The sequence below is a fragment of the Hemicordylus capensis genome, chromosome 2 (genome assembly GCF_027244095.1).
Source record: "Hemicordylus capensis ecotype Gifberg chromosome 2, rHemCap1.1.pri, whole genome shotgun sequence".
Classification (NCBI taxonomy): Eukaryota; Metazoa; Chordata; class Lepidosauria; order Squamata; family Cordylidae; genus Hemicordylus; species Hemicordylus capensis.
Window position 1 is genome coordinate 292,937,737 of NC_069658.1, and position 23,328 is coordinate 292,961,064.

Sequence of the window (23,328 nt, forward strand, 5' to 3'; positions counted from 1 at the left end):
AGCCCTTTTGCCACTCAGTGGGGCCCCCCCTCGTGAAGCCCAACACTCTGGTGGGGAGCGGACTGGCGAGCTGGTGGAGGAGAGGCCTGCCTCTCCTCTGCCAGTGGAGCCGGGCCCTTCCTCTGGTGTGGAGGGTGGAAGGGGCGGGTTGGGTGGCAGCAGTGGGCAGGCAGCGGTGGCCGCCCCCCCCCCAAGGACTGCAGCCACCCCGCGAGAAACAGCCTAGGACGGCGCCCAGGGCGCAGGAGGCCAAGGGCAGTGGTGTATGGGCGCATTTTGAGGTCCCTCAAGATGCCCCATTCCACGCCCGCTGTGTCCACTGCAGGATGCAGGTCAGCCGTGGAAGGGACCCTGGGCACCTGGGTACGACGCCCATGCGGAGACACGTTGAGCATCACCACCCAGGTCTCAGGGGACAGGCTGGCAGCGCTAGTGCGCCTTGTGCATCTGCCACTAGGGCGGACAGCGGCAGTGTGCCAGCCCAAAGGCAGGGTACACTGCCAGTCCAGCAGTGGACGCAGTAGTCGGGCAGCCAGCGTACTGTTCGCGTGGACCATCATCACCTCACCCGCCTCATAGGGGAGATGATTTCCACCGATGACCAGCCATTTCAGGTGGTTGAGAACTCCGGCTTCCGCCGGATAACCCAGTACCTGGCTCCCGATCACCACATCCCCTCCCTTTACCGCAAGTGCAGGGAGATCATGTCGGCCGGGCTGCGTGCGGCTTCGGCGGGCACCAGTGTGCATTTCATGACTGACCTCTGGACCAGTGTCAGTGGGATGCACGCTGCTTTCCTGGCCCTCACTGCCCACTGGTGGGGACCAGAGAGTGAGGGGACCTCCTCGGGCGATGCTTCCGGGTCCTGCACGGCTCCCGCTGCACTACGGCACAGGTGGGCCGTCCTGCACATGGAGACGATGGACATGAGGCACACCAGGGAGGAGGTGGCGGCCGTACTTGACCACCAGATAGAGGAGTGGATTGGCGGGTGTCCACACCTCTCCCACGGCGTCATTGTCACAGACAATGGAGCCAACGTTACCGCCGCTGTCGAGACAGTCATGGGCTGTGTGAACATACGGTGTATGGCACACACGCTCCATCTGACCGTCAGGGACGCCCTCGGCCATAAGGAGCTGAGGGTGGCCCAGGAGAGGGGCCGCCCCGTCACAGGTGCTGTTGCTGCCACGGCCACGCTTGTTGAGAAGTCTCGCAAGCTGGCCACCCACTTCCACCGCAGTGAGAAGTCCAGGAGACTGCTTCGCCACAAGCAGGATGACATTGGGCTTCCTCACCATCTCACGGATGTTGAGATGCAGTGGAACTCCACCTTCCTCCTGTTCCAGCGCCTGTTGGAGCAGGAGAGAGCCCTTGTCGCCCTGGCGAGGGACAAGTCCTTGGATGTCTGCGACCTCTCGAACACAGAGTAGAAGCAGATGTCCGAGGCGGTGTCAGCACTCCAGCCCTTCCAGCTTGCCACAAAGGGCATGTGTGGCGACACCACTCCCTTGAGCCAGGCGCTGCCCACAGCTATGGGTCTTGAAAGGCTGATGGGTGAACTCCAGATTTCTCTGACCACGCCAGAGGGTCGTGCTCTGGCTGGGAGGCTGAAGTCTGGGGTTGACAGGCGGCTCATTGATGTGCTGGGAGACAGGGAGGAGTATGTCCTCGCTTGTCTCTGTCACCCAGCCCTCAAGGGCAATGCCGTGAGTGCCGACGAATTGCCCAGGTGGAGGGGCATCCTGGTACAGAAGGTTAGGGAGGAGGAGGCCACTAGGGCCGGCAGAGACCAGGATGTTGGTAGTGGTGTGGGGGCGGCCCCCGCCACCCAACCCGCACCCAGCAGCAGCATGGGCAGCCAGCCGGCGTCAGCTTCCCCTTCCCCTCCCTCTTCCCAGTCCAGCAGCGCGGCATCCCAGGTGGCACCATCGCAGCAGCCACTTGCTACCGACTCGAAATCCACCCAGTGGTTTCAGCGGTTCTGCTATGGCGCCATGCCTGGTATGCGGGAGGCTCGACCTGCCAGGCCCCCCTCCAGTGCTGAGCAATGTGTTGTGCAGTACTTGGAGGAGCCTGTGGAGGAAGACGGCATGGACTGCGCACAGTTCTGGGCGAGCCGCCGCCAAGTCTGGCCGGACCTGGCGGTGGTGGCTGTGCACCTCCTCTCCTGCCCCCCAACCAGTATCCAGAGCGAGCGAGTGTTTTCATGTGCTGGGGACGTGGTGACACCCTCTCGCTCCCGCTTGGACCCTGGTCTGGTGGAGCAGCTGGTCTTCCTTAAGGTGAACCTCCCCCTGTTGGGCTACCCCAAGCTGGAGTTTGAGCCAGGTGAGTGATTACCGTGGGTTGCCCCATGGTTGGTCACCTGCCTGGCTCGACCTCTGTGCTTATCCCTCCCCTCCCCCCTTCCACCTCTAGCTGAGCTGACGTGACAGATGCTGAGCCGTGCCAGCCAGTCGCAGCGTGTAGTGTGATGCATTGGTAGTAGTAGTTGTAGTGCTGTGACTGGCCAGACGTTTACAATGCCCACGCCCACCTAAAAAGAAACCCAATGCTGACCAGCAGCAGCACAGGCCCTTATCTCTCCACCTGTCAGCATTTGGGGACCTGGCGTGGGCATGGCACACACCCCAAAAGTAGCACAGCCCTAATAGTACTAGACTCAGCGGCAGCGGCGGGTATACGTTCTAATGCAGTGTAAATATTGTAAATACTTGTATGTAAATAATTTTTTCTTTAAAACCCCATGTTAAAATCAACCCACAAAATTGTGCAAAAGAAAGAAAAAAGGTAACAAAGGCAGAACAAAATGATGAATGCCAAATGAATTGATTTCATTGAAAATGTTACCAGAAATCACATGGGGGGGGGGCTTGGTTTACATGGAGAAAATAATTTGATGATTTTTTATAATGAAACGAATGAATTATTATCATCTTATGTTCATCTTGATTGTGGTCACTGTTGATGTTGGCTGATGGCAAAAAAACAAAAACCATCAGAATAGCAATGAACTGGCTGCCAACACAACATATTGATTGATAACTATGCAGGGGGGGAATTGGGTCTCTGTGTGTGTGTGTGTGTGGTGCAGGCTCAGTCTGTCTCTTCCTGTTGTGTGTCTGTCTGTCTGTGTGAATGGATGCCTAGCACTGTCTCTCTGTGTGGATGCTTTCTGTAGTGTGCTGTCTGTCTGTCTGTGCTGTGTGTCTACATGGTTTTTTTCCTTCCCCCCTCCAAGACTCCCTCCCTCCCGTGACTCCCTCCATCCCTCCCCCCATCCTCCCTCCTCCCTCTTCATCACCATCCTCCCTTCCACGCCCACCTCACCTGCCCCCAAACCCCGGTCTGGCAAGATGATGAGAATCTGGTCTCTCCCACCGAAGCACACACATGATCACGTGTGTGCATAATATGTGGCTGACCAACTCTGAGCCGGACCCTCCTCCCCCTTCAATCCCCTCTGCTACATCCCTCTCCCCCTCCCCTTTCCTCCCTCCTTCCCTCCCCCCTTCCCTCTCTCCCTCCCTCCCTCCTTCCTAGCTAGCAGCGCACACATACACACACAAAACACCTGGGGTGGCAAAGACCAGCAGCAGCACACATGCACTCACACTGGTGCCACCACCTGCCTTGGGCCTCTCTGTGTCCCTGAGCAAATATGTGGTGGTGGACCAGAGAAGCGTTTCTTTCAAGTAAGGCAAAAGGCATGCACTCACTGCACACACACACACACGAAGAAGAGGTGAAAAGACAAGAAGAGGCAACTTCTAGAACCAGCAGCAGCAGGTGAGTGTCGTGTAATTGTGTTGCTTCCCAAGGCCACTGCCCATGCTCAATGCTCAGTCTGCTGAAACTAAACTAACTACCATCATCCTCACACGCACCTCAGCTCAGCTCAGCTCAGCTGCACAGCACTCACTAACTAGACACTACAGCTGGTGGTAGAAAGAAGATGATGTCCTGGTGGATTTTAAACTTTCAAATCTGTGCTAGGATTGCCTCGCCTCCTCCTCCTGCCTGTAATTGTGCCCTCTCCCCTTGAAGTTGCGTCGTGATGGGTTGGTGTGCGTGCGCCGTCTACTTAGCTCTCTCCTCATGTTGGCTTGGCTTGCTAGGCACTGGCTGGCAGCAGCTGTTGGCTGTGTGCTAGGTTCAGGCTGTGGCGCGTGTGACTGGACTGAGAATGTTAGTGTAGCAGCAACACTGGTTGTGGTGGTAGCAGTAGTAGTTGTTGTTGTTGCTGGGCTGGTGGCTGCTGCCCCCTGTGCTGCTGACTCTGTGCACTTGGTCTGGATTGGATGCAGATGTAGGGTGTGTGTGCATCATCCATGGGGAGCAGCAGAGCACAGCAGAGCAGGTTGGCTGGCTTCTGTCTGTCGGGCCTAGTCAGTGGCAGGCACTGAGTGAGGCGGTGGTTTCTTTGGGCATCACATCACCCATCATGCAGAGCAGCATGTCTGCTGCTCTGCTGCTCCACCTCCTGCTTCTTCTCTGTGTGTGTGCTGTTGTGCTTAGTGTGCTGCTCCACTGCTGCTGCTGTGCTGGCAGCAGCAGCAGTGGCCTTTTTGTTAGATCAGAGACAGAGTTGGTGTTGTCTCTCTGAGTGTCATCTTAGTTGCTTGGATAGGTGGTAGTAGATAGGCATTAAGGTGGACTGACTGGGTGTTACATGTTAGGGCGCCCAGAGAGAGGGCCAAAAAAGCTGGGGTGGCAATTGTTGGGTTGCCCCTAGCATTGTTGGTGGATTTCTTGAAAAGCAGAGAAAAAATCCCATTGGCTAGCTAGATTGGGGTTTTGGGGGGGGCAGCCCCGGACCCGCCTCTGTGGGGTGGCAGCACCCCCAAAGTAGGTCCGGGGCCATGGCAAAAATGGCCTCAGTCCCTCCCAGCAATCCCCGGAGAAATAGGAGTGATGGTTTTTTTATTAGGATTTCCTAGGCATTAAATAACTGTTTCTCTATGTGGCTTTACCTTTCACCCACTGACACACATTCTAGTCTTACAATTAGATATTATTTAATGCCTTAGAAAATCTTAATAAAGAAAACCATCACTCCTATCTCTCCGGGGATTGATGGGAGGGACTGAGGCCATTTTTGCCATGGCCCCGGACCCACTTTGGGGGTGCTGCCGCCCCACAGAGGCGGGTCTGGGGCAGCCCAAAACCCCCATTCTAGCCAATGGGAATTTTTTTTTTCAAAAATTCACCAATAATACTAGGAGCAACCAATTGCCTTGGGATTGTTGAGGTGGAGGACACCCATGGGTGGCTACCACCCACCCCAGCTTTTTGCCCCTAAGTGCTCCACATAGGGAGTTATGGGCAAAAATTGAAAATTTAAAAAAAATTGTAAAAATCAGAGGAAGGTCCAAACGACTTGAAATTTGGGTGGCAGGTAGAACACAAGGTCCCCTTTAAGACTAGCTATTTTTTGAGAACTGAACCGGTTCGGTTCAGATCCGAACCGGTTTAGATACGAACCGGACCGGAGGATGGTTCGGACAAAACCAAAACCGAACCACCCCGGTCTGGTTCGGACCCGGTTCGGATCTGAACCGAACTGGGCAAACCGGATTTGTGCACATCCCTACTGCCTGCCTGGGGAGGCAATGTCCTGCTAGTGGCGTGACATGTCTCAGGGACCTAGACTGGCACTGCAGATGCCCTGTCTTGCTGTTAGTTTTATCATTTCACCAGCTGGCACTGGAAGCAGCACCCCGGCCGACCTAACACCCAATTGGCTTTCAAGCGATGGTACATAGAGATGGGTGGGGCCATTAATGCTTCTTTGTCCCCATGCACCTGTCTTGCCTTCAATAATGTTGAGGGCTTTGTTCATTGCAGGTCCATATCAGAATACTTGCTCCCTTGCAAAAGGGGATAGTACTGATGGGTGCCCTGAGAAGGCCCTGGGGCATTTCGCAACCCTGCAAGGGTCTGCTGGGTGTACCTATTCATTTGAAGGATGGGACGTGCACCCTTGAAGTCTCTAGGTCAGGCAACGGCCCCTGATTTGGGACCCATGGGGGCCTCAGAGGTGGCGACCTGGTGGGGTCAGCTAGGGTGTGCCTATTCGTCCGCTGAGATGGCAGCCACCCTCACAGTTCAACATGGGCTGTTGTGCACAAGGCCCAGGTAGCTGCTGGAGTGCCCACAGCTCAATTATTGCTGCACTCTTTTCAGAGAGGTGCAGTTTCAACTGTTCCCGCTTGGGTCCCCTGGAGTGGCTGTGCAGCGGCCTGGCCATTAGTGCCCCTGGGTCTACCAGTGATCTGTGCGACTGATAGTGGACTGCAGTCACCAGGGTCATTCTTGCCTTGAAGGTGGAGTGAGCTAAGGTCTTCAGCCACTGCCCTGTGGTTTTCTTTTGGCAGAATACAAGAGAGGATTACTATTGCCTCCTCCCACACAATATGAGATTATGCCTTTCAGTATCTTCCTACACCGCTGCTGCGATGTAGGGGTTTCCCATAGTCTGGGAAACATACCAGCGGGGATTCAAACCGGCAACCTTCTGCTTGTTAGTCAAGCATTTCCCCACTGCGCCACTTAAGGTGGACTCTAGATGACTGTACCTACCTGTACATTTATGTGAAAAAGGGAATGTTATGTGGGTACAGTCCCTTAAATACATAGTACAAATAGGAAGCGTACTGCTGTTTCTGTGTTCAGCAGCATAACATGTGAATGACTGTACCTGTGTACAGATATGTACCTAAGTACACTGTACACTCATTGGACATTATGTGTGAATGGGCCTAGAATAACATGTGAAAGTGTTTCACTACCTATTTCTTTCACTACAGTTCCTATATATTTTACAAAGCTTGTCTTTCATGTGATAAATGTAAAAGAACAAGTCAAAATATACCTGTGACCAATTTCTGCTCTCTGTAAGGTGACTTGGTAAATAGAAGAAACCCAAAACATGAACTACATTATGGAAAAATATAACTGTATATAAAGGCAATAGCAGTCTTTAATGGTATGCAAGAAGGCAAGAAGTTGTGCAAGGTTTCTGTGACTTGCAATGATCAAAATGCGATCAAACTGTCTCTTGCATTTTTTACATGCTAGAAAATTGACTTGGCGAGTATTGCAATTTGAGATTAATTTGAATACTTCTATTAAAAAGTATGGCATTTGGTTAATGTCAGGTATCACCTCCACTGTCAGCTGATATTTTCCCCTGGGGACTCACTCTACTAATGACATAACCGGAGGAGCCACCGAAATGTAATGCTGAAATTGGTTAAAAGCAAGCAGTTGCCTTAAAACTGTGTGAAGAATAAAATAATAGCATATTCATTTTTAATGGCATTTTTAAATGAATTTTCGAACTACTAGCAAAAAGAGAACAGCATGAGCCAGTGTTACAGTCAAAGGATACATTCCAGCAAACATTAGCTGGACATATGCTGCCTATAGTCTGATCTGATGCAATTTAATTTGGAATTCCATCCCACACTATGTTCAATTGGATTGCCAGTAGTGAGCGTGCATAGGATTGCAGTCCATCCTATTGAAAATGATTGGACAAAACCATTTCAAAAACACAGTTTTGTTCCATTGGTTTTGAATCTCTCCAAAAGGGTGAGTTTTCAAGAAGGTTTACAAAATTATTAACTTGTGGAATTCATCACCATAGTATATGATTATAGCCATCACCATAGTATATGATTGATTATAGCCATTAGTTCTGACTAGAGATGTGAAGGCCTGGGAAAAAATGGGCGGGAAACCAATTGTTTGCCAGAAAAAAATATATGTAAAACTGTTGTTGTTTTGCTTTGCTTTCCCCCGTTCTCCCACCTCCACCACCCAGCCTGCAGATCTCTAGTTTTGACTTGCATAAAAAGTTACACAAAAGGCCCTGTTTGGGCTGTAGTACTTCAGAATGCAAGTGCGAGATTGAATGAAATTTCACTCTACAAAATACTCCCTATAGATATAAAATAAGCAGCATGCCAGAAATAAACTAGATTTGTTTCCCTTAATAAATTGACTTGCCTCATGCACAGAGTTTTTGGTGAGGGAGATCTGTACTTAGAGGCATCATTTAGAGAAGGTGTATGGGCTATCTTTCTTCTCTCTCACCCCCACCCCCAGCGTTTCAGGCTACATGTGGTTATCCTCAGGAATATCTCTGGTTCTTCAAACTGTGTGACTACTGTTATAAACAATTAAAAAGACCTGCCTATGTAAGGCTCTCAAAGTCTGGCAGCAGGGTTCCTGTGCCTTTCATATGCACCATCAAGACAGGCCTGATTTGACCTGACATTGGGACAGTGGCAGTAAGGGAAATTGCAGACAGCCACTGCAGGAAGAATCATATGACCCAGAGAGCTAAAAGGGCTCCTACTGGCATTGTACATGAACTACTATGGACTTGAATGACCTCTCAGTTCACCCCTGCTGGATCCCGACAGTTTACTAGCTATTAGGGGCATGCATTTATTTTGTTGTTGTTGTTGTAGGAACTGGAGAGAGAAAGCAAGCTACTAGCAATGCCTCACTTGAGCACCTTCCTTTGGGTCTTTACTTGCTGGCTCTATGGGTGTGCACAAAACCGGTTTTCCCAGTTTGGTTTGAGTCCAAATTGAGCTCAAACTGAATGGGTATGTTTGGTTTTGACACCCTGAACAAGGGACCTGGCTCGGCTCAAATTTGAGCCAGTCCAGGCCTTGTATGGGGGTGCCAGGGACATGTTTTTTTTTAAAAAATGGTGGATTTACAATGCCTCCAAGGCCTTGGGGGTGCTGCTGCAGCCATGGGGGGTCTCCAGTAGTTCCCCCTCCCCATACGAGCCTCCCCCTGGTCTCCCATGGGTCATGACCTGACCATGTAAATGGCCCATGTGCACACGTGCAGGCCTCAAAAATGGCCACTGCAAGTTTGGAGAGGCCAAGAATGGCCTGTGGGAAACTGGAGGGAGGCTTACCATGGGAGGGAGGAAACCAGAACCCCCCCCCCCCACAGCTGCAGCAGCAGCAGCACCTCAAGGCCTCGGAGATGGTAAGTCCGTCATTAAAAAAAACAACCAGTCGAGCCTGGGCGGTTTGGCTCGATATTATTTCATTCTCTCTCTCACTCACTCACTCATTGCCAGGTCTGGTGGCCTCTGGGGGGGTGCTGCATTGACCACAGAGGATTGCAGAAGGTTCCCCTCCCCTGCTGGCCTCCCCCAGTCTTCTTTGGGCCGTTAAGGCCCCTTTTCAAGCCTTTCCTGCCCTCTCCTGGCTCGCGGCAGCCATTCTGAAGGCTGCCATGCATGCACACTGGCCACTTGCATGCCCAGGTCGTGATTATATTGGATGTGTGTATGTGGATATGTGCACACTGTTTGGACATTACATTGTGTACAGGGAGCTTTTTGTGTGAGAGCATACATTTTAAAAGTGCTTCCACAAGTGCAACCCCCTGAATACCCCCCTACACAGTTTAAGCATCAAAGTGGGTCACCCTAACTCCAGTGGATCACCCACTCACAATTAAGTCAATATTTGTGTGAAGAGGGAAATGCCATAATTGTGATGTCTGGAGCATCCATGATCAGCAGTCTGGATTGTAGGGGTGTGCACAAAACCAGTTTGCCCGGTTCAGTTCAAATCCAGACTGAACCGGACCGGGCATGTTCAGTTTTGCACACAGCCTGAATACCGCACAGCTTCCGTGAGTTGGGAGAGGGCTGGAAAGACCTGGAAAAGGGCCTTAATGGTCCAAAAAAGACTTAGGGAGGCCGGCAGGGGGAGGGGGAACCTTCTGAAACCCTCCTGTGGGTGCGGAAGCACTCCTCAGTGGCTGCCAGATGACTGTGAGTTTAATTTTTTTTTAAGTACCATTTAGAACCCCTTAGCCAGCTCAAACCTGGGGGATGCACTTGTGGAAGCACTTCTAAAATGTATGCTCTCAAACAAAAATGTACATGTGTAAGGATCCCTGTACACATGTCCAATGTTGTTATGGACGCCAGAAGTATGTGAAATATAGGCCTGTGTCTGATTTCATTTTATATTAAGAAATGAATTAACTCCTGAACTCAAGGTGAACTGGTATACTGCTCTCCCTGCTCTGTGAAGGGAGGAGGCAATCCAGCATTGTTTTGTGAAATGGGTAAGCTCAAAGGCTTGGCCTGAGCTACTCATATGCTAAAAATGTGACTCAGGCTGACCCCCCCCCACTTCCTGTTGCAAGAAGCCAGTGTTAATCCTTGTCAGTGATTAACTCAATTGCTCTCCATAGAGATTCAGCATAGCTAAATGGATACAAAGAAAATGCCTGTAGACTTTAATTCTTACCTCACTGATGCTTCTTCCCTAGCCAAATGTATTGGATGTCTCACACATGTACCACCTTCCTTTGTTACTTTAAATATTCTCTTGTTACAATTACACACTAGATAGAGGTACACAAGAAATAATGTAATTGCTGTCTCACACAAAATAGAACTAATTCTCTCACTAACTCCTGACTTTTAACACCTTTTGGGAAGGGATCCATTTGCAACTCAGAGATGCAGATTTGCTTTGGGCAATGTCCCCTCCTCAAGATAGCAGCTAACAGAAGATGAGATTGAGATCTCTCTGGACTGACCAAATATCCTGAGCTAATTTTTGTAATTAAAAAGACAATATTCAGAGGATAGCAGGAATAGCAATAGCAATAGCACTTACATTTATATACCGCTCTATAGCTGGAAGCTCTCTAAGCGGTTTACAATGATTTAGCATATTGCCCCCAACATTCTGGGTACTCCTTTTGTGATCCAGAAGACTCAAACTCCTTTTGTGATCCAGAAGACTCAAATGGACATCAAAGGATGGAACCACTATAATAAGGAGTCTCTGGACATGGCAGATTAGCAATCTTGTGCCTACAGCAAGGTTTGCTCACAGCAATGCCAGAGTTTGCTGCTAAGCTGCAGGGCTAGAGGCAGAAACTCTGTCCATGGACAGGAACTGTCTCCTACAAGCAGACTTATGCCTACAGGCAATCTTGCTCACACAAAGATCCCAGAGTTTGCTGCTAAGCCACGGGGCAGAAGCAGGAACTCTGTCCATGGACAGGAGCTGTCTGTGACTTCTACTGCGCAGTGAGAAGTCAAGACTCCCCAGCCATGGTGCTCTGGCTCTCAGCCATGATCTGAGCAACTGCAAACACTCCTGTCTCCCGCCAAGCGCCTCGCTCCTTCAAGCTGAAAAGATCTCCGCTCTCAAGTCTCTGATCCTGGTAAATATGCTGCTTCTACAAGCCTGGAATCCCCTCATCCCTTCCCCTTCTCCTGCCTCCTTCTCCTCCCCCCCCCCTTTTTCCCCTCTACTAATCTCCCCAAATCATGCCAGCCCTCAGCTTTCCTTTTCCCCTTTTCCATCTGTATCTGAATTACATTAGGCTCTAGGAAGGTTTAATGCACACACATATGCTAGTTAGGAACACGTTGAATATTGGTGCTGGCTAGGAAATACTGTAGCTGATATTGATAGAGTGTTCTGCTTTCTGCTTTGCTAGATTATGTTGTTAGTCTTTTATACTCAATAAAGCCCATTGAATCTTTGAGGATTGGTTTGATCTCCTTTCTTCCATGCACCCAGATCCTACATGGTCATCATATAAAAGAACTTGGTCACTTGGTAACTCTATGAGCCAGGCCTAATTTGGTATGCTAGCTAATAAGCAGATTTAGTATATAAATCAGGCCTGGACTGTAACAATGTAATGTCCAAATAGTGTGTACAGATCCATGTACACACATCCAATGTAATATCAAAGTGATCTTGCATTCACTTCAAGTTCAGTTATTCCCTTCTGATATCCTTCTATTTTTCATCCCCCCCGCCCCATGAGTCCATAAGCCAAGGGTTTTTCCCATGAGGTATCCAAACTCAACTAGTATCTTAAGGAAAGAGCTAAATGCTAAATTCATAGCCACTGCTAAAAGGGGCAGGTGCGTGTTTCAGTGGCCCTCTGTAAGAGGTAATAAAACTTCCCATGTTCTTCTGTTACTAAATTCCACATTTCGCCTCCCTGCAACATCAGCCAAGGATGTGAAACCAAGAAATGTCTAATCCATCAGAACATGGAAGAATAACGTGTTTTCACTCTCTGTGAGTGAGTGAGTAAGTGAGTGAGTATGTAAAAAGGAAACCTCATGGTATGTAAAGTCAAATTTCTGAAATTATTGTTTTGTATATGTGGCGGATTTCACTGGTTGTTAAACAGTGGCTAACACAATACTCAGCTGTCTAGATCCATAATGTTGTGGCCCAGGGCTATTGCAGACTTCTAAGGCAGCCTCAGTGCTGTTCAGAAGCAGCAGTTTCAGAAGCAGCATTTCTTCAGGTTTTCTCATTCACAACAATGGGGATACCTGTGGAAATGCTACTTCTTCAGCCCATGCTTCCAAATAGCATTGGGGCTGCCTAGAAGTCCATAACAGCCCCAGGGCACAATGTTACTTTTTTCCCCAATAGACACTGAGCCCTTTCTCATGATCAGTGAGAAGGGCTACCGGGTGGGCAGCATGGAAGGCTGAAGAAACTTACCTTCCCCACAGACGATCACCTAGTCTTTGCTGGGCATGCAATTGTGCGCCCAAATGCTCACCAGCTGCCTCTGGCAGCACAGAGGTTTGGGAACATCCCATAATGCACGGTGGCCCTCGGACATCCCACAATGCACTGCGCGAGTGCCGGCTCTCATCACTGCTACAGCAGTCTTTTTTGACAGACAAGCAAACAAACGGGCGAAGGGAGCACTTGCTCCCTTAACTCCATTTTAGAGGCGGGCTCCGCAGGCGGTTTGCCACCACAGTGCTGCCAGCAGCCGCTCACCTCCCATTGCTTCCTGCATGCATCCAAGACCAGGCTTGGCAGTGCGTGAGAACAGCCTCATTTACTTGTACTTCAATTAAATGCTTGTAACCTTGGTTGTAAAATGGTTGTAACCTCCTTTGAGAAGTGTCATCTTAAATAACAGACATCCAAATGGCCTGTTTATCTTTTTTTTTCTTTCCTTCCAGAGTATTAGGATGTTATGGTAAATGATGGTGATTTAACCTACTTTGCCCCCTTCTTTTTCTTTCAAAGATACTTCCAAGCTTATTTTTCTTTTAAACCTGAATGCCTTGTGAGTTTCAACAAATTGAAAAGCTCTTTGTGAAGTATTTGAAGGTGGAATGAAAGTGTGGAGGGATTGTGAAAAAATATTTTCACCCATTTTGTAATATACAACATTTTTAAGTGGAGGCGGGGGAACTAGCTGTTTCTTAAAGGAAAAAAATAGCTCAGAGTGAGAGACTACTTTGTGTTATGCTGTGAACTGTATCTATTAGGACTGGAGTCATTACATGCAAAATGTTGATAGATAGACCACGGAAATTCACTGCATACATCTACCAGTGTTTGAAATCCTTGTTTTATCTACAGTGCACAAGAGTATATTGTGTGTTGTTACAAGTCTTTCAAATGCAGATATATCTGCTACCTGAACAATGTCTCCCCCCCACTTCCCTCTAAGTCTACCAAATAACGATTTCAACATAGAGCAGTTTCTAGTGGATTTATAATTTGCTGGGAATGGGGATAATCAGAACCACTCTAAAAAGCTCTGGAGATACCAAATCCACCCCACTGAAAAGCGGGCTCTAGCCCATTTTCTGTTTGGGGCAGATTTCTGCTCTATTCCTAGCTGGAGCGAGGATGGGAGGGGAGGAGTTAATACCTGTTTGCATATTTGCCAAATAAACTTAAAACTGGTTTAGTAGCTACAGTATTTCCTTTCTTCTAGGCACTGTAGTTCTATGAGAAAGAAGTTGATCTCTAATAAATTCTGAGCACCCTACCAAACAAGGCCCAAGCATGTGGAAGAGAAGGGGATACTTTGCCCTGACTCAGGAAAATCTAGCTTGGGCTGCAGGCTTTTCTTCCTTCTGCTGGTTTAGGTTTCGATGCTTAATGGGTCGTCCCCCCAGTTTCCTGTTTTCAATTGTACTTTAAAAAATGTTATTATCTGCATTGAAGGCCATTTTGTGCAACAGGATACATCTTTATCTATACTGCATGCATACAAACATATACATATAAACCTTTCTAAGTTTATAGTGAAAGCATGACCTAGATCTCTATTATGGGTCATGAGCATAATTTCCAATGAGTTCTCTGACATTTTGTGCTTTGATTACCACAGTCGGAGTGAAATCTCAAAAAAGGTGAAGTGTCTAAATCACCAGAAATATGTTATACAAACATATCTGCCAACTGTCCTGATTTACCTGAGTCATGAATTCCCATCACGTTTCCTGGGTCATGAACACGCATCTCAGAATCATGATTTCCCAAAGCCCTCCCTCCCTGCACCATCTCCAGGCTGCCTCCTGGCCAATTAAAGGGCTCCTGCTACACAGGAAGCCCTCCTCTTCCAACCCAATCATCAGCAGTTCAGTGGGGGGGGGGGAGCTGCGTGGTGCACACTGCCTCCAGCAGCCTTCCTTCCTCCCTGCCTACCAATCAAAAGTGTCTCCACATGGGGCGGGCAGGCAGGCAGGGAAGTAGCAGAAGCAGGCTGCTGCCGGCCACCCCACACTCAGCTCTCCTGGAGGAAACTTACTGCTTCCCCAGCAGTGGCACTTACCAGAGCCTGCCAGCACCACTCTTCCATCCAATGTGAGCTCTGTGCTTCAATGCCTCTTCTTCTGGCACTGGCAGACTGCTGCTGTGAGAGCCTAAAGGAGGATCCTCTCATGCCTTGTGCTGCCATGCTGCTATTGCTATTGCCACCTGTGTGCTGTGTGCCTGCCTGCCCTCACTCAGAGCCAGCCACCCTGAAGCCCTGAAGGTGCATATTGGCAGGCGCGTAACAATGATAGGGCAAGGGGAGACAGTTGTCTGGGGGCCCCACTGCCTGGAGGGGCACCCCAGAGGCACCTCATGTGACTCCCCATTGCCCCCTGCCCAGCCCCATAGCCTCTCAGCCACTTGCCCTCTTCGCCGTCTCTCCTGCTTGTTCTGCTGGCCGCAATCGAAGCAGCAGGCAAGCTGCAAAGAGCTCCTTTTCTCCCGCCTCTCAGCTGATCGGCGGGTGGGCGGGGCTTCCAGGGAGGCCTCCCTGTAGGCCGCAGTGAAGCCTGAACTCGAGTAGGGCCCAAGCCAGCCAGGAAGGAGGAGGCAGCCAGAGTGTTCTCTGCAGCAGAAGACCCCTTGCTGCCCTGCTTAACCCAGACCAGCATTTGCCAGGTAGAGTGTGAACTCCTTTTTGTGGTTACCTTTCCCGCCCCACCCCCCCCCCCCCATATATAGGGATCTGCTTGCCATAGGGCTTGGATATGGGGGGTGGGGGAGGGACCGAGAAGTCTCTGAATATTTATTTTGAAACAGCTTGGAAAATTTGCTGACTTAAAAAAAACTATCTAAAAAGTCCTATAAGTGGCTTGTTTCATGGCAGAAAATTGCAAAAACTTCTGGAACAGTATTTTATTAATTTTATTTATTCATTCATTCATTTATAAATGCACTTATGTTCAAGTTGTTTTGCAACCCAGAAGGTCTGAGTGAGAACTGTGAAGCATGTGTGGTGCTTTTATTTTATTTTTCTTGTGTGTGAACTGCTCCCCAATAACTTGCAGGGACTTCAGGGTAAATCTGGCCAACATGTGAATGCAGCACCTCCATTCCAGAGGAGATGTGTCTTAAAGGGCTTTAAAAGCCTCCTGTGAAAAACCTCCTGCAATCAAACTTGACTGAATTTGTTCACAATTCTGAGAAAACAAACATAGGTTCACCCTGCATGGTTGAAAGTCTCCTTTGCTAATCTGCAGCGAGGGGCCCATTTTAATAATTCATCTTTCTAGTGTGTTCTAGGCATTAAAAGTAATACAAATGTATAGTACTCAATGTATATCACTATATATTGTGACGTGTGTGTGTGTATTCAGTGAAATGTATTTGCAGGCAGCATACTTATTTTGGAATATCAGACTTAAATCCTTGGGGGCCTGGGGTGTGCGGAGGCCCTGGACTTTGGGGGGGGGGGCATTTTAAAATCTTGTCTCTGGGCCCACTGCAACCTTGCTACGCCCCTGCATATTGGGGATTATGGGGTTGTGTCTGTTATATCCCCCCCGCCTTGTATATTTACAGGATGGTTTGGCATAAGGCTTTGATATCGGGCACAGATATGGAGCAGGGTGGGAAGGCTTTGTGAATTTGATTTGAAGCAGATTGGCCAATCCATTCATTTTTAACTAAGTTTTTCCCACTGCAGTAAAGCTGCCAGAAAGAATCATCTATATCAGTGATTCTCAAACTTGGGTCCTCAGGTGTTATTGGACTTCAACTCCCATAATCCCCAACCAAAGGCCACTGAGGCTGGGGATTATGGGAGTTGAAGTCCAATAACACCTGAGGACCCAAGTTTGAGAATCCCTGATCTATAGCCATAGAGTATTTCACACCTGGGAGTTATCCAGACATGGTTTCGTGCTGTTGGGTATCCAAAGAGCAAATCTGCTTCGCAGCAGATTTGCAGCTGTTTTAATTCAGGTGATTACCTGAGCCGTTCACATAGAGTTGGCTGCTCTCTGAATTCCCCATGGATCTTTTTCCTGTCCGTGTTCCCACAACTTGCTCCAGGTTTTTTCTCCAACCAATCACATCCCAGGAGGAGATAAGAGATTCCTCCCTTCATTATTATTATTATTTAGTTTGACAGTTGGCATTCGCAAGACTGACTAGTCAAAACAAAAGAATGCTTAACCCGAACCTGCCAAATCTGACCCAAATCTTTGCTGACAGTGAATGTGCCTTTGTGACTGCCTTCATCACCTCATGTCCCCATCCCCACCCCAGACCATTTAAGACGCCATGGAAGTTTAAAGTAGAAATCATTTGCTTTCTTTCTGTGATGAAGAAAAATGCAGCCTCTTGGAATCAGCTCAGACACAAAGGGTTCAGGTTACATAGAACCTGTCCTCCATTGTTAAGTTTCCAGGCATCCTCCAACAACATCTGCATATGTAAAGCCTGCCTATCTGCCTGATCTGCAGCATCTATGTTCCTATGGTAACCAAGCTTCAATAAGACAAAGCCAGAGACTCGTATTTAAATTAAAAGTAACCAAATGACTGGAGTAGCACTAGCAAGGATCTTGTGCATGTTGAAAGGAAGACCCTCTATGTTACTTCCCAAGAAAACCTTTGAGACCGACCCATTGGTCTTAGTTAGAGGGATGGAAAGCATGAAGGCTTGGAACAGCAGAAGAAGCTTACATTATGCATTTCCGTTCACTCAGGAATATCTCCCTCCCTCTCCCCTTCTGGACTTCCTCCACAGAATTTCACCAATTTGTCACAACCCCTCCCACTGCCCCCAGCGCTTGCAATTGCAAATCACTCAAAGAGAATGCCATACCGAACACAACTGTCAAACTCCCCTTCATTTAGCCTTATGGAAGATCAGCAAGTAGCTGCCAAGCAGCGCTTTCTCCTGACACTTGGTGTTCCGCTAGTTCACCCAAGTCTCCAGTTCCTTGCAAACTGTGAGACTCTCCTGTTGCCTTCAAATATTTTTGGAAATCAACCTGGCAGGGAGTGACCTGCTCAATAATTCAGCAAAGCGGGGGGGGGGGGCACAGGGAAAGAGAGAGAGAAGCAGCTTTTATTGGTTGGAGATAGTCACTCCTGCTGCCAGCCCCCTCCCTTCTGCAGGTACGGCATAGGGTGGGTGTCAGGATACATTAGGACAGTCTCACTGAACTGATCAGACCCGCCTTGGCAGGAGGTGAAAAAAACAAAGTGGGGAGGGAGCAATGGCTGTGTTTGAGGGCAAGGCTTCACACCTCCTCTTCTGATCCCCAGCGAAAGCCCGTTCTGAGCTGCAGGCTCTTTCTGAAGCTGATCGGTGCCACTTGAAGTTTTTTAAATTAAAAAAACCCACGAAAGTGCAAGGTTTGAAAAAAGCAAAATTATTGGCAATGGCTCCTCCACACATTGTGGGACAAGCATTGGGGCGTACCAGAAATCTTGCTTTTAAAAAAGAAAGCCATCGCAAATAGAGGATTCTGTTACCCCAGCCATAATTTGGGCTAAGCTAGAATGCGCAGCATAATTCGGGGAAATGCAGAATCATGTGTGAACTGATCCCTGATAGCCCGCTGTGACTTTGGGGTAAATCCAGCTGATATGTGGATTCTCACCCTCCATTCTGGAGGAGATGTGAACTAAAGCCATGTGTGTAAAAGTCCCTGGTGAAAGTGGAACTATAACCATTTCAATAAACAAACAACATTTTTTAAAATAAATGCACTATGCTCAGGTTGGTTTGTGAACCAGAAGGTCTGTGTGAGAGAGCAGAGGCCATTTGCGCATGCACAGCGGCATCCAAAATGGCCACCACGCCAAACTACAGAGGCCCGAACAGGCCAAAGAATCGGCCAAATGGAGGCTGGTGGGGAGAGGGGGGACCTCCATGGATACCCCACTGCCACCGCCACCTCGAAGATCTTCCCTGAAGGGTAGAAGGTTAAAAAAAATTCTAATGTAAACAAATATATATTTGTGAAAAAAAAACCCAAACAGTCGAGAGAGGGAGTTGGTCCAGGGCTGGACTGAACAGGGGGTGGTTCAGTTTGACTCCAGACTGCCGAACCACACTGGTTCAACATCGAACCCTTTTGACATCGAGCCGGTTTGTACATCCCTAATCCCTATGCCAACTGACAGACTGGAAATCTGCCTGCTCTAATATATTGTATTAGTCTACACCTTTCACTCTTTAAAATTAATTTTATTTCCCATTATTTGATATGCCACAATTGGCACTTATGATCTCTAAAATTACAATTGCTTCATTAACCTCTGCTTCCCCAACAGGCAGTTATATTCAGGAGACTCGCTTCACTGGATATATGACCATTTTATGAATGAACAAAACATTTTGGGTGAAATTCTAAATCTGCTGCCCTATCTTGCAAAAACAGCAGACAGAGAAACCTGAAGGAAAAAATGGAAACAAATGTTGTGAGTAATGAAGAAAATGGCTCTAGGCATTCAGTCTGGAGTCGTACTCAGATTCCATTCTTTAACCCTGTGTCATATTATATCCTATAGCAGCAGGGAACTAGCTCGAGTTCTTTTGAAATGAAAACTCCAAACACAGTTCTAATACTGTACCACAATATTACTACGGGTCACTGAGCCTGGCTTTTCTGACAGGAAAATATCATCTGTTCTGAGGCATTCCTCTCGCTTTTTCACAGAAGATGCCTGAAGCTATCTGCTTCAGCTGTGTTTACAACACTACAATAATCCAACCATTTCAAATCCCAGAATAACTTTCAGGCACAATGAAAAATTAGTGGACACCAGACTTTGAAGCAAGAAAGTGCAATCCAGATTGGGGCTGTGGCATGGGGGTTAACCCTCCACCCTCATGTTATTTCCCCTTTGAAAATTTCACCATCACCAGCACCACAGCTGCTATTTGCTCCCAAGGCTCCTATTTGCTACAAATAGTTTGGGGAGCAAATAGCAGCTGGGGGGGGCATGGTTTGGGGTGGAAAAATCTAACGAGGGCAAAAGGCTAACCCCCATGGCTGCTTTTGTTAAGGGAAAGCCGTGGCCATTCTTAAACACGACAGGCAAGAGAAGCACTCTCACTGCTACAAGGCTCTCCAAAGCACATCAGAGCTGCAGCAGAAGTGGGCTGCTCCCTACCTTCTGAGCATTGTGCATCACAGCTGCAACACTACTCCCATTTGGAATAGTGGGTGTAGTGTCACAAGTGCAGCCATGCGATGCTTAGCAGCCACAGAGCAGCCTGCCTCCAAAACAGCACTAACTTTCTTTGGAGGGTCTCGCAGCAGCGCAGATGCCTCTCCCCCACATCAGCACGGCTGTGCAGAAAATGTGAGCCACGGTTTCAAAAATGCTACTTATGTTGGACCTGAGCCTGTCTTTCCTTAACTGCCATACCAAATGTTACTGAGTGGGCAAAGGATGCTAAAGGCCTAAAAGGCTTATCTTAATTTATCACAATACCTGTATGCCACCCTTCTTACAAAGAGCCCAGGACAGTTAACACTTCCCACAGTGGGCTACAGCGAACAGATCGGATTAATTTGGTGCTAAAATTAATTCGTTGATGGTCTTCTGAGGCATGCTGATGCAACTGTGAGAGGAGCCGAAGTGTGCTCTGAATAACTGATCTACAGTGTTGGATGCATCAATTGCAGGATTGATCCACTGTGCAGCCCTTAGGGACATATTGGTGTTAATTTAAACAGCACTTCTGGGCAAAGGCAAGATCAATGAAGATCCCCCTACTCGACAAACCCATGCACTAGGATTCTAGATTAGTAAATGCCATGGGAGTTCTTCACACAGCAGGCTTTCCTGTGATTTTTCTGTGAGGCTTTACTGCGAACTTGAAGTTGTCCCAAAAAAATGACTCAAAAAGCGCTTTAAAAAAAAATTGGGCTACACTCTTAACGTGCAGGGAAAAACCTGAATTGTGTGTGTCGTGCTCCTTGATAGCTCACAGGGACAATGGGGTAAATCTGCTCAATATGTGAACACATACAGTATCCTCCATTCTGGAGGAGATGCAAGCAAAGGGCTTTAAAATCCCTTTATTATTTATTTATTTACTGAATATATATACCGCCTAATATGGAAATCATAAAAAGATAAAAATCATAATAGATAAAAACACATTAAAATTTAAAAATTTGGTATCAGTTGAAAGTCTAGGAAAATAGCTACATCTTCAGGGTCCTCCTAAAAACAAACAGAAAGAGATGCTCTTATTTCAGCAGGGAGTGCATTCCAAAGCCCTGGGGCAACCACAGAGAAGACCCAGTCCCAGGTTGCCATTCAACAATTTGGCAGCGACTATAACTTGGTTATGGTTGGAGTTGGAGCAAGCTTCTGTTGTAAACCTCCCAGAGACGTAAGTTTTGGGCGGTATAAAAATGTTTTAATAAATAAATAATAAATAAATAACCAGACCTCTCCAGATGATCTTAATAGGCAACAGGGTTCACAACAGAGAAGGTGCTCTCTTATGTACTCTGGACCTAAACTTTAGCCCTTGATACCTCGGGCGGGGGGCAGTGGCCAGGAGTGCTTTCTATCAGCTTTGGCTGATTAGCCAACTGTGCCCTTTCCTGAAAGGGAGTGAGTTTAAGACAGTGGTGCAGATAATGGTAACCTCCAGGCCTGACTACTGCAATGCACTCTATGTGGAGCTGGCTTTGTATGTAGTCTAGAAAAATTGGCACAGAATGCTACTGCCAGAATGGTCTCCGTGATGTCCCAAAGAGACCATATCACTTTGGTTTTAAAAGAACTACACTGGCCACCAATAGGTTTCTGAGCAAAATAAAAAGTGCTGCGGAATGCACTTCCTGCTGACCTTTAGGAAACAACTAAAGACACATCTCTTCAGCCAGCTTTTTAACTATTTGGAAGTTTTTATGGGCATTTTGATATTTAATATGTTTTAATTTGATATGCTTTAATTGTTAAATTTATTGGTTTGTTTTATTGCTGAAATTTGGTAGTGGGACATATTCAAATGTGTTGAATGAAGGAATGAATGAATGAATGAATGTCCTGTGTGAAAAATGCCATGGAGAAGCTTTATATGCAGCATTTCTGCATCATTAGTGAGGACGTCAGCCAATATTATCTCTCTGGGAATACAGATTTGCGTATTTCATCCATGCAGAACATTTTGGGTCAGGATAACCACCAGGCTGTTTTCACAGCATGACTACATAAAAGAGGCTACTACACAAACAGCAGAGGGACAGACAGGCTTGAAAAGAATAAAACATCAGAGTTTTGTTACTAGAGGTGGATTACAGCACTCAGTTGTAATACATGGTATGAAAATTCTTATTTTTATAAGAAACTATGATCCTTACAAAATCAATGGTAATTATGTTAGTCCTTTAGGAATAAAGGTAAAGTGTGCTGTCAAGTCGGTGTCAAATCCTGGTGACCACAGAGTCCTGTGGTTTTCTTTGGTAAAATACAGGAGGGGTTTACCATTGCCTCCTCCCGTGCAGTATGAGATGATGCCTTTCAGCATCTTCCTATATTGCTGCGGCCCGATATAGGTGTTTCCCATAGTCTGGGAAATATACCAGCAGGGATTCGAACCAGCAACCTCTGGCTTGATAATCAAGTCATTTCCCTGCTGCATCATTAGGTGGCTCCATTAGGAATAGAAATATATAAAAGCTAAAGTAGGATTCTACCTTTATCAAGACCATCTAAAATGTTACAAAGTATTGAGGAAGCTTTCATATTCTCCATAAATCTTAAGCAGGCTGGATGCTAACGAAAACAAAGAGTATGTGCAAGAGGCAACATAAGATGGCAATTATTTAATGGCAATTATTTGCAAAGGACCCTCTGAAAAGTATTTCACTGAAAACATTTTGTTCTCCTTTTCAGATGCAGATTTCCAGTCTGACAAGGTCACATATTTTTCTTTCAAAAACCTCACAGCAGACAAGGGTGAAGAAGGTGGGAATTACGTACATGATATGTCTATAATTATACTTCAACTGTGATGCTGGCTGATATTTTACTTATTTAGAAAATGTCACTTTCCTCAGAGAGTCAAAGTAGCTAACAATAAAAAATGAACACAAACTGCTTCTGCTGCAAAAGGATATCTTGAAATTCAGTCCAGTCAATAGCATGGGCACTTGTGCAGATGCTCAACGTATCTTGCATTTAAGAAAAGTTCTAAATGGTGGTCAATATTGGTCTTTCCCATGGAGGACATTTCATTTTACATTTTTTGTCTAATGTAGTTGTCCCAAAGATATGAACAAACTAGAAATCTTTATTTTACTTAGGATTATAAAACCAAATTATTCAGAAATCCAAAAGATGTTAAATATGCATATTATAAAATGGAACAAGAATATTCCAGTTTCAGCAACTTGACTTGAGACATGGAAGCTATTCTCATGACCAGCAAAAACAGGGCTTGAGGTCTGTAGGCGGGGTTAGCACTACCATGTGGAACCTCGGCAAACTCTCAAACAGGGCTCTGTCAAAAGAGGGTCACCCAGGTTCAGCAAGCAGGAGAGGTTGCCTACCCCCTCCCAGTGCCTGTGTGGAGCCACAGAATGCTGTGGGACCCTGCTTGAGGCTCCCTCCCCCAGGATACCATAGAGCCTGGATAACAGAGTGGGCTGCAGAGCACAGCAGAAGTTTGCTTGGGGAAAGCCTGTCCAGCAAACAGCACTGAGCTGCCTTAAAGTGGCAGGCACCTTGCAAATGAGCCCAAGGGAAAGTATGAACATAGGAAG

General features: G+C 47.3%; 1 long non-coding RNA gene across 1 annotated transcript; it reads left to right on the forward strand.

Annotated features, from left to right (window-relative positions):
* Window positions 1–15,178: 15,178 nt before the first annotated feature.
* Window positions 15,179–22,640, forward strand: LOC128345210 (uncharacterized). Its single transcript, XR_008316313.1, has 4 exons — window positions 15,179–15,236; window positions 18,869–19,015; window positions 21,726–21,883; window positions 22,460–22,640. It is a non-coding gene; the product is annotated as an uncharacterized LOC128345210 (long non-coding RNA).
* Window positions 22,641–23,328: the final 688 nt, after the last annotated feature.